Source organism: Erpetoichthys calabaricus, chromosome 6 (assembly GCF_900747795.2).
Source record: "Erpetoichthys calabaricus chromosome 6, fErpCal1.3, whole genome shotgun sequence".
NCBI classification, from domain to species: Eukaryota; Metazoa; Chordata; class Cladistia; order Polypteriformes; family Polypteridae; genus Erpetoichthys; species Erpetoichthys calabaricus.
Window position 1 is genome coordinate 96,162,630 of NC_041399.2, and position 11,685 is coordinate 96,174,314.

Sequence of the window (11,685 nt, forward strand, 5' to 3'; positions counted from 1 at the left end):
CATAAAAATTATAAAGTATGCTATTTGAAATGATGATTTAACCCATTCTGATTTAAATGGTATCTCAACATCCCAAAGTCATTCATTTAGATTGGTGTCTCTGCACAGTTTTAGTGTTGTTATTTGCCTGATTTTGCTTTTAATAGATTGATATCCAGTCCAATCCATCTGTGACAGATGTTAGTGACTTTGCAATGATTCCATTGCAAGTGAATTCTAAAAGTAATGTACAAAATTGATTACTGAAACCTATGAGAAAATGTTTGTGTATAGCCAGAAAATCTTATATCTACCGGGGAAAAACAAAACAATTTTGAATATTATAAAATTACGAATATACAAAAACACAACCAGATAATTAGCAACCTTGTATTAGTTAATTCATGCAGCAACATACTAATGACATATAGACAAAACTGCATTTAAGATTTATGGTGGATTACATCATCCTTTTTTATTTAATTTAGGTATCTGTTCATGATAAAACATTGTGACTTTTCCTGATTTTTACTCAATTAATGGACAGTAAAAAAGAATGAAATAAATAAATGTCTTATACTTCACAAACCTTCTGAAACATTTTTAACCCTGCCATGTACTTTGGGTCATGTTTTACCCACCATTGACTTCAATTTGATCTGCATTTGGATAGTAAGTTTGTTCACAACACATTAAACATTACTAAATGTCCTCCTTTTAGTTCAGAAATATATGAATGATTTTAGTTAAGTTTAGAAAAAGAAAAAAAGGTTTCAAAATGTCACATTTTTGTACAGTTTCTACACATTTTGAACATGCTACATCTTTTGGGTCAATTTTGGCCAAGCAAAGTTAATTTTCACCTCATTTAGGATACTTTCTTTGTTTACAACCAATAAAACAACAACAACAACATTTATTTATATAGCACATTTTCATACAAACAATGTAGCTCAAAGTGCTTTACATGATAAACAAAGAGAAAAATGACAAAATAAATTAGAATTAAAATTAGGGAACACTAAATAACATAGAATAAAAGTAAGGTCTGATGGCCAAGGAGGACAGAAAAAACAAACAAAAAAAACTCCAGATGGCTGGAGAATAAAATAACATCCGCAGGGGTTCCAGGCCACGAGACCACCCAGCCCCTCTAGGCATTCTACCTAACATAAATGACCTCACAATCAGTCTTCATTTTATTCAGGGTTCTCATGGAAGAATTTGATGATGACGGTCATGTGGACTTCTGGCCTTTAATCCATAAGTGTAGGGACATCACGGTGCTTTGATTAGGTGGTGGTGGCAGAGATCACCACCACAGAAAACCGGAAAAAGAACAGAAGAGAGAGTAGGGGTTAGTATGGATTTTGGAGCCGCCATGAATAATAATGATAATTAATTGAATATACAGAGCATCAGGATTAAACTCAGATGAAGTTATGAGAAAGCCATGTTAAAGTAATGTGTTTTCAGCAGTGTTTTAAAGTGCTCCACTGTATTAGCCTGGTGAATTCCTATTGGCAAGCTATTCCAGATTTTAGGTGCATAACAGCAGAAGGCCGCCTCACCAGTTCTTTTAAGTTTAGTTCTTGGAATTCTATGTAGATACTCATTTGAAGAATCTAACGTTCCGATTTGGAGTGTAAGGTGTAAGACATTCTGAAATATAAGATGGAGCGAGATTATTTAAGGCTTTGTAAACCATAAGCAGTATTTTAAAGTCAATTCTAAATGACACAGGTAACCAGTGTAGTGACATCAAAACTGGGGTGATGTACTCCGAGTTTTTTTTCCAAGTTAAGATTCCAGCAGCTGCATCCTGCACTAGTTGCAATTGATTGATGTCTTTTTTTGGTAGTCCTGAGAGGAGTGCGTTACAGTAATCTAGCCAACCGAAAACAAAAGCGTGAACTAATTTTTCAGCATCTTGCAATGTTATAAGAGGTCTAACTTTTGCTATATTTCTTAAGTGAAAAAATGCTGTCCTAGTAATCTGATTAATATGTGATTTAAAATTCAGGTCAGAGTCAATAGTTACCCCTAAATTCTTTACCTCTGTCAGGACTTTTAATCCTAATGCATCAAGTTTATTTCTAAATAGCCTCATTATATCCATTATTGCCAATCACTAAAATTTCTGTTTTCTCTTTATTTAGTTTGAGAAAATTACTACTCATCCATTCGGAAACATGAGTGAGACATTGTGTCAGTGAATCAAGAGTGTCGGGGTCGTCAGGTGCTATTGATAAATACAGCTGTGTGTCATCAGCATAATTGTGGCAGTTCACGTTATGTCCCGAGATAATATGACCTAACGGAAGAATATAAATCGAAAAGAGCAGCGGACCCAGGATATTGTCTTGTGGAACACTATATAGAACGAGCTGTATATACCCGGCGTTGCCCGGGGCAGAAGTAACCTAATCGGTCAAACACTTACATATATACCAAAGTAAACGTAATCGGTCAAACAGTTACATATATAAAAAAACCGAACCTAATCGGACAAACAGCTTCATATATACAGAAGCGAACCTAATCGGACAAACAGCTAATTTATATACATAAGCAAACCTAATTGGTCAAACAGTTACATAAATACAAAAGCAAACCTAATCGATCAAACAGCTTCATATATACAGAAGCGAACGTAATTGGTCAAACAGTTATGCATGTGCAGAATGATTTTACAAACATTATGCGTGTTAACAATCATTAAAAAGAAAAGATTGAGGAACTCTTCTTCTATATGTGATGAAGCCACTAATAAGACAGATTTTTTTCAGGACCCAGCTGTTTCATAACTAAACTACTGCCACCCCAAAGTAATGCCTAATAGTGGTTTTTGGGGTAGCTGTGGAATAAAAAGGGTGTTTTTTAGTCAGTAAGAATCTGACACTACCCTTCAGTACGGGCTGAAGGGTGCCTATGTAAGGTTTTACATCCTTCCCGTATGGAAAAAAAAACATAGTAAACTTTTTTTTGATCATTATAGATAATCTCAGTCAAATCGAAGTACGCATTCTCAATTTATTTTTATCTAATTTTTACTTTTTCACAAAGCCATCCCATGCCAATTTGTATGAATAAACTTTTGCTAGAGAGTTAGCAAAAGTTTATTCATGCACATATTTTAATACGGATAATCTATCTGTAATCAAGGTTCTCATTTTCATTCTAATTTAAAATAATAATAGATACTCATTTTTTTCTTCTGTTTTAGAAAAACCAATCTATGCCACCTACGTCTTCGTCAAGTCAGCTTCATCCAGCTTTATCACATATAGAAGAAGAGTTCCTCAATCTTTTCTTTTTAATGATTGTTAACACGCATAATCTTTGTAAAATCATTCTGCACATGCATAACTGTTTGACCAATTAGGTTCGATTCTGTATATATGAAGCTGTTTCATCGATTAGGTTTGCTTTTGTATTTATGTAACTGTTTGACCAATTAGGTTTGCTTATGTATATAGATTAGCTGTTTGTCCGATTAGGTTCGCTTCTGTATATATGAAGCTGTTTCATCGATTAGGTTTGCTTTTGTATTTATGTAACTGTTTGACCAATTAGGTTTGCTTATGTATATAGATTAGCTGTTTGTCCGATTAGGTTCGCTTCTGTATATATGAAGCTGTTTATCCGATTAGGTTCGCTTTTTTTTATATATGTAACTGTTTGACCGATTAGGTTTACTTTGGTATATATGTAAGTGTTTGACCGATTAGGTTACTTCTGCCCCGGGCAACGCCGGGTATATACAGCTCGTATACATATACACACATACATGCAGTTTTAATAACACAGAAATCAATATAAACATTAACATCATTATCATATGAGAATATGAAGTAATATATAAGAAGCACATTTCATATAAATATAAATTATTAAACAGTAAAATCTTCTTCTGTAATTTGCTACCGTGGCAATTTGTGTGTCTGTCCAGGATTTTAAATGACCTGTAGCTCGCAAACCGTTGCACCTATACACTTGAAATATGGTACACATATAGTACGTCACGTCTACTATCCGCTTTATGGGTGATGATTGTTTTAGTCTTTTTATCTTTATTTTATTTTATTGTACAATCAAGTCGTATCTGCGCACAGCAGGGCAGCCGTGGGCGGATGCGTATGGTGTATTCACTCGATGTTATCGTGCATTGCGCTGTCAGTGGTATTTTGATAAAAGAATTTGAACAACATATAAGAAGCGTATAAATTATTAAACAGTAAAACATTAACATTTAAGAAGTAAAGTTACATTAAGTACTACTGCTGTGCCTTTGGGTATACCTCATTTTTTGTTTGCCTATTACATGCTTAAATGTATACATTTTTTGGTGCACCTACCCGAGAACACGCGACATATAACCGAGCGTGGGAGAAGCATGGATTTTAAACACGCGTTGAGTTGATGTGCTGGTCTCCCTCGTGAAATAACTGGTAATGTTTGACTAAAATCTACAGCGAGTAAAACGACATTAGCTCCTATTTTTTTTTTTACGATCTCTGAGATGTTGCTTTTTTCGGTTCAAGGCTTCATAAGCTCTTTTATGTTGTATGGTGTACTTATCCCAAACCATCATCTTTGAATGTTGCAAGACTGTCGCCTTGTATGTAGATCGGGGTAATTACATTCATTGCATTCCTAGTCTGAATCACAATGTGATTGTATGGGTGGTTACCTGGCACTGTAGGGTTGCCACCCGTCCTTTAAAATACGGAATCGTGCCGCGTTTGAGAATGAAATTGCACGTCCCGTTTTGAATCAATACTGGACGGGATTTATCCCGTATTTTTTTTATCATTTTTTTTTTAAAGCAGCGTCTCATGCAAATCATCCCACACGCATTTTATGAAGATGCCTCCTTTCCTACTTTTGATTGGGTAATACTTGATGTCATCGTTAGTTTGATTGGTGTTTTTAACTGTCCAGTGAGTAGGGGCGTGTCTTTCAACCGTAAGCAGATTTTTTGCACTGGTATCACTGACCTCGACGACGGCGACGTTATACGTCAAAAATAAATTACGATAAATGACGATTTTAGCGATACTTTATTACGACGGCGGCTACATAGACACGATCAAATAAAAACAAAAAAATCAAATAATCATTCTACATTTTCAAAACGTCGAAAAAACGACGGAATGAAAAAAAGGCCCACCCGACGACCCACCCATTCCATTTTTATATATATAGATATCATGGGTCTTTGAAGTATAATTACCACAACTAACAAAGAATTTTCTACCTGCCAGGTAGAATTCAAACCAATTTGAGACACTGCCAGAGAGAGAGAGACACTGCCATTGACTAAGGCGATTTCTAAGAATATTGTGATCAATAGTATCAAATGCGGCACTCAGATCTAAGAGGATGAGAACAGATAAACGGCCTCTGTCTGCATTTACCCGCAAGTCATTTACTACTTTTACGAGTGCAGTTTCTGTACTGTGATTTGTTCTGAAACCCGACTGAAACTTATCAATAATGGCATGTTTATTGAGGTGATCATTAAGCTGCATAATGACTGCCTTCTCTAGAATTTTACTTAAGAAAGGCAGGTTAGAAATAGGTCTAAAATTTTCAAAAGCAGAGGAATCAAGATTATTTTTCTTGAGCATGGGTTTAACTACAGCAGTCGTAAGACAGTCTCAGAAGACCCCCATATCTAATGACGAGTTTACTATGTCAAGAATACTATCAATGAGCACGCCCAATACTTCTTTGAAAAACTTGTTGGTATTGGGTCAAGGACGTAGGTGGAGAGTCTCAGTTAAGAAATTATTTTATATAAATCATCATTATAAAACATCCTAAATGTCATCTGTTCTAACACTTTGAATCATCAATACCACAGATTAACATGGTCAAACCATATAAAATAGGTTTGAAGTGAAAAATGTCAAGTCCAGGACACCTAAAAAAGGGTGTCAGAATAGGGTCAAAAGAGTCAGCAGTTGAAGACATTGTAAGAGTTAGTGACACATTCAAAATGATGCAACTTGGTCACAGTAAAATAAATTTTGCAACTTTCTTAATTCACAAGTTCGCCAGGCCTATCACAGCAGCACTGGGTACAAGGAAGTAAACTCAACTACACGAGACCAATTTAGAAGTACCAGCTCATCTAACATGCACATTTCTGGGATGGAGAACTATAGAATTAAGAGAACAACAGATGTAAACTGAGGGAGAACATGCAAACTCCAATCTAACATTGAAAATGTGTGGGATTTTAATCCAGAGTACTGCATCTGTGAGGCAGCACCGCTTCTCAATGCGCTACCCCAAAAAGTGTGCGCAATTTGTGCAGTTCATGTAAATAATAAACAAATATTCCTAAAATTTTGTGTAAATTTACCCAAGAGGTATGCTACAATAATATAGGAACATAATTGTAAATTTATCTGTTACAAGAAAATCAAAGATAAATGCAAATTTTGAATGATAAACGTGCATTGTATCTGTTACACGTAATAAAAAACATCCATCCATCCATTATCCAACCTGCTGAATCCGAACACAGGGTCACGGGGGTCAGCTGGAGCCAATCCCAGCCAACACAGGGCACAAGGCAGGAACCAATCCCAGGCAGGGTGCCAACCCACCGCAGGACACACACACAAACACCAAGCACACACTAAGGCCAATTTAGAATCGCCAATCCACCTAACCTGCATGTCTTTGGACTGTGGGAGGAAACCCACGCAGACAAGGGGAGAACATGCAAACTCCACACAGGGAGGACCCAGGAAGCGAACCCAGGTCCCCAGGTCTCCCAACTGCGAGGCAGCAGCGCTACCCACTGCGCCACCGTGCCGCCGTAATAAAAAACAGAAAGTTATAATTGCAATTTTTGTATTGTCTGTTGTTGGGGTAAATAGTAACACTAATATAGTCATTTAAATAAATAGTAATCAAGGTAATGCTACTTAACGCTTATAGAGATCTATAAATATACAATATACTATATGTACAGTATATAAAAGAGTTAAAAATTATACAAATATGCCTGTCCTAACAAGCTGAATCAAATATATGTATATATGTAAAACAAGCATTGATAAAAAAATATTTTGTCTCATTTCTTTAAAAAAGGAATTTCTTTTTCCTTCTTCTTTTAGTTTGTTTTGGGTTCATAGGATAAAGACTTCTGAAGCTGTGCTCTGCATCCTTGAACTACATCTGTGGAAGTCAGCTAAGATGGAGCACTGAGGTAAAAGAAAGTCTTCACAGGCCTTGTATTAATGTGACAAGATGCTCTGGCATGGAGTTTTCATGTGGTTATCTCCCACAATAATTCCTTAAGAGGACTTCTAATTAAGAAAGTACCATTCACAAATGGCCAGAGGAAAAAGTTTAACATGCCAGAACCAAGGCTTTCAGAAGTGTAAGAGAGGTCATCTAGAAGATCAGAGTGGGGCTGCTCCAGAACCAATGGTATCCTTTACCTGATGTACAATAGCTGCTTTAGATTGAAAAACAGACACTGGAGACTGATGAAAGTTGTTTGGAAGAAAGCCAGAAGTGTAGAAAACAGCAGAAGGATGTTTCATCGCCACAGAAGAAAAGTCCAAGGACCTCTCACAGTTTCGTACCATTTTACTCTTAATTGTCAAAGGCAAAATGTTCTTGTCAATCATCACCAAGAAGATGACTGAGTTCATGGTAGTCAATCAGTACATCGATACAGCAGTACAGAATTGTAGCATCCTAGAAGTACCAGGATGACTACAGCATAAAAGCACCCTATCAGAAATCATTAGGGAAGCAAAAGAACACAAGAGAGACCTCACAGTGTTGTGACTGGATGGACCTTTCTAATGCCTACTGTTCCTTTCTGCATCAATTGGTCCGTACCACCCTGGGAAAGTACCATTTCCCCAACAAGATACAACATTTCCTGAAGGACTACTTTCACAGATACAAGATGAGATTCATGATTGGCAACTACACAACAGAATGGCAAAGGCTTGAAGTGGGTATGGTGACAGGTTGCAAATTCTCAGTCCTCCTGTTGCCACAGTGATACATCTGCTCATAAATTTGTCAGAACAACTAAGCTGAGGACTGATGATGAGGTCCAATGCATGACAACTACCCATTGAAGCATTCATGAATGATATATGACCATAACAATGAGGTCAGTGGTGAAGGGCAGGTGGATGCAGGAGAACCTAGAAATATGTTACATGGGTCAGAATGACATTCAAGATGAGTAAGTCCAGAAGCATGTGTTGAAGAGAGGGAAGGTGGAGAAACGCCATTGGTTCAACACCAATGGAAAGGAAATGCCAACACTGTCAGACAAACCAGTGAAGAGCCTGAGGAAGTGATTTGATAACAGAATCAAGGAATCAAGTAGGTGGTGGGAGACTCTAATTACTTAATGCAGAGAGTGGTCAAGAGCTACCTACCAGGGAAATACAAAGCTTGGTGTTACCACTGTGGCGTCTTGCCAAGGCTTCCCTAGCACCTGCTTGTGTATGACATCTCCCATAACAACAGTGAAGGTAGTGGAAAGAATCCTCAGCAGCCATTTGAGGAGGTGACTTGGTGTACTAAATACCTTCAGTAGCATTAATATCTAGTTTGAAAAGTAAGCTCCAAATCCCATTTCACATGACCAAGACAAGAAAAATGCTGATGTTATGCTTCTACAAAGACAACAAGGCCAGGACAGCATGAAAAGAAGTCCAAACAGGGCCGAAATGGTCAGCTACAAAATCAGTCAATGAGGCAGATTCCATATTTTACCATAAGGACGTCACTGGCGCTGTAGCACCAGATGAATGGGTGTCAGGTATATCCCATGAATAAGAGGGAATTGTTATAGTCTCAGATTCAGCACATGGTGAAAGAGGTAAGGCTAGTGAAAACTGTTGGGATGGGACCACAGAGTGAATGGACGTGGTCAGAAGGAGCTAAGGGAAGGAAGATCATGTAGAGTCACATGTGGTCAATGGAGGCTACCAGAATAAGGTTTCCACTCTACAACATCCTTCCAAGGCCCACAGGTCTTGTCATTTGGGGGCTGAGAGAACAACTGGGCTGCAAGTAGTATGGCGAGCCAGGAAATCTCAAACACATATTGACTTCTTACAGTACACCACCGACAGAGGGAAGATACCTCTGGAGGCATGACAAGATACAAACAACATTGATGACACTTGTGGAGGAAGCTGCATGGACACCACAGCTTACTGCCTTTGTCAGAAGTGTAAAAAATGTCCCATTAGCAAAGAATAGTGGCTTGCTGGGAAGAGCTTAAGACTGGGAGATGATGAGGTGACAGCTGAAATCAAGCAGCACATCACCTTCTCAAAGGATATTATCAGCATGACCTGGAGGCCAGACTTATAAATCTGGTCCAGAACGGCAAAGACCATAATCTTGCTGGAGCTGATGGTACTATGGGAAAAATACAAGGAGGATTGTGAAAGAAAGCTTAGCAAATACCAGCCTCTGGCAGATGAATGCACTAAGAATGGGTTGAGAACAAAGTGCCTGCCCATGGAAGTCAGAGCAAGAGGTTTGCCAAGACAGTTCCTCGGGAGAGCATTGAAATTATGTGTATCAGAGGACAAGAGCAAAATAAGATCTATGTCTGCAGCACTGTGTGCCAAAATGCGGAGACATTGTCACAATGGCTGCATCTACAGAGCAAGGAGCAATGGTTAAGCCACCTGGATCAGGTCAAGTCTGATCAACCCGGCCGGCACATATTACAAGGGATGTTGTGACAAGTACTGAAACATACAATGATGAAGGGAGCCTCCTGACAATGAGCCAGGTAGTAGTAGTTCCAATCCAGCTGTATATATGTAAAATATCAAAGCACAAATAATCCTTGAGTAGATAGACAAAGAGAGAGTATGCTACAGTATAGGAGCTTGGACAGCTACAAAACAAACACAGAAATATTGATATGGGAGAAGGAGCTAATGCAAAGGTTAGGTTAAGTAAGTAGACTCTATTACCTGCAGGAAAGTACAAAAACACAACAGTACAAAACAGAAGACATTGTTGCAGATATCCAACAGATAAACAAAGACTCACCATTTGACAACCAATGTAATTGCTTAAACACACACTCAAGAATAGTACAAAGAATAATAATTACTCTCAACAGTACAAAAAACCATAATACAGAATTTAACATTTAGAAGCATCCCTACAAGTAACAGAATTTAAAATGCTTACAGCTCTATTAATAAAAGAGCTCTGAAACCTGTTGCTCCTTACCTTTGGAAACCTAAGTCTGCAGCATGATGGCAACTGCTGGAATTTAGAGAAAAGAGGAAGGCTGACAGAATCGAATTGGCTTTCTTTCTAACTTGTTTGTAATACATTTCAGTAATAGAGGTGTGCTTTGAACCTATAATTTTACTGCTCATTTTTTATAATGTTGTTAAGATGGTTTATATTCTTATTGCTGAGGTTGCCAAACCAAGAGATAAAAGCAAATATAATAATAGATTCAAAAAAGGAAGTATAAAAAAGTATCATTATGGTTATATTCACTTTAAAACATCTGAGTTTCCTAAGAAAGAAAAGTTGTGACTGAATCTATTTACAAATTTGCTCTGTATTAAGATCAAAGTTAAGTTTGTTTTCAAAGGTTGTTCCCAGGTATTTGCTTAAAATTATACTTAATAGCCATGATAGCAGAAGACAAGATCAGCAAGTGATTCCCCAGCAGAGACAGTGAGCCATTTAAATGTTAAAAACATAAAAAGTACTGTATGGCCCTTCAGCTATCTCTTTTGAGAAAGTATGAAGGGTAGAGAGAGAGAGGAAAAAATATTTAAAAACAATAAGTTGCCACCAAATTACCTTTACAATATCAGGCACGAGAATCTGTGAATGTAAAAGAAAAAAACAAACACCAAAATAAAAATTAAAATCCAAATGTAAAAGTAAAATAAAACCCCATAGGATTAGATTTTCATCACTTTGCAGACAGGCACTTTTGTCAAACTACTTATAATCTTTACTGATTATTCAGTAGAGAAAATGTCAGTTCTGCAGTTGTATCAAGTTTGTATCGCTTCATTGCCCATCTACGATTCCAAAGCATAAGTAATATGTCAATAACAATGTTCTTTTCAGGCATGTTAACTGTAGAGAATCTCTCTATCAAAGGCTCAAAGAAGTTTTTATTTCTATTTTTTTAAACAGGATTTCTCACTATTATGCTAATGTCAGGTACTTATAAGTTGTTGGCAACAAAATGCCAATACTTGAGAAGTAAGCTTAAATGTTTTTCACTCTTTATCTGCTACATGAGGCAATTCAAGTAAAGGTTTTGCTGACCAGCACGTTTCACCTTCAGGCTTTTGAATGCTGCCTTGATATACAATATGTGCAAATAAAACCATCAGTTCATCATAACTGAAATGAGGCCGCATGTGCAGCCTAGAATTTGGTTTCAATATTTGGCGCTAGATCAGTTGCTGTATACATTTGTTACATTTAGTCATAATTATATCTAAACTGAAATACAGTAGGGGGGTTAACTGCATCTGATGTATCTGCCTTGCGCACTGAAGATCCAATGAAAGGCAGCTTGGAAAGTCATCCAACACTTTTGTCATGATATGCACATTCAGAAGTTGCACCTCAGTTTACCATTCAAGCTCTGTCATCATCTTCGTATGCCTCTCTCTCACTAGACTTAGAATCTATCATGCT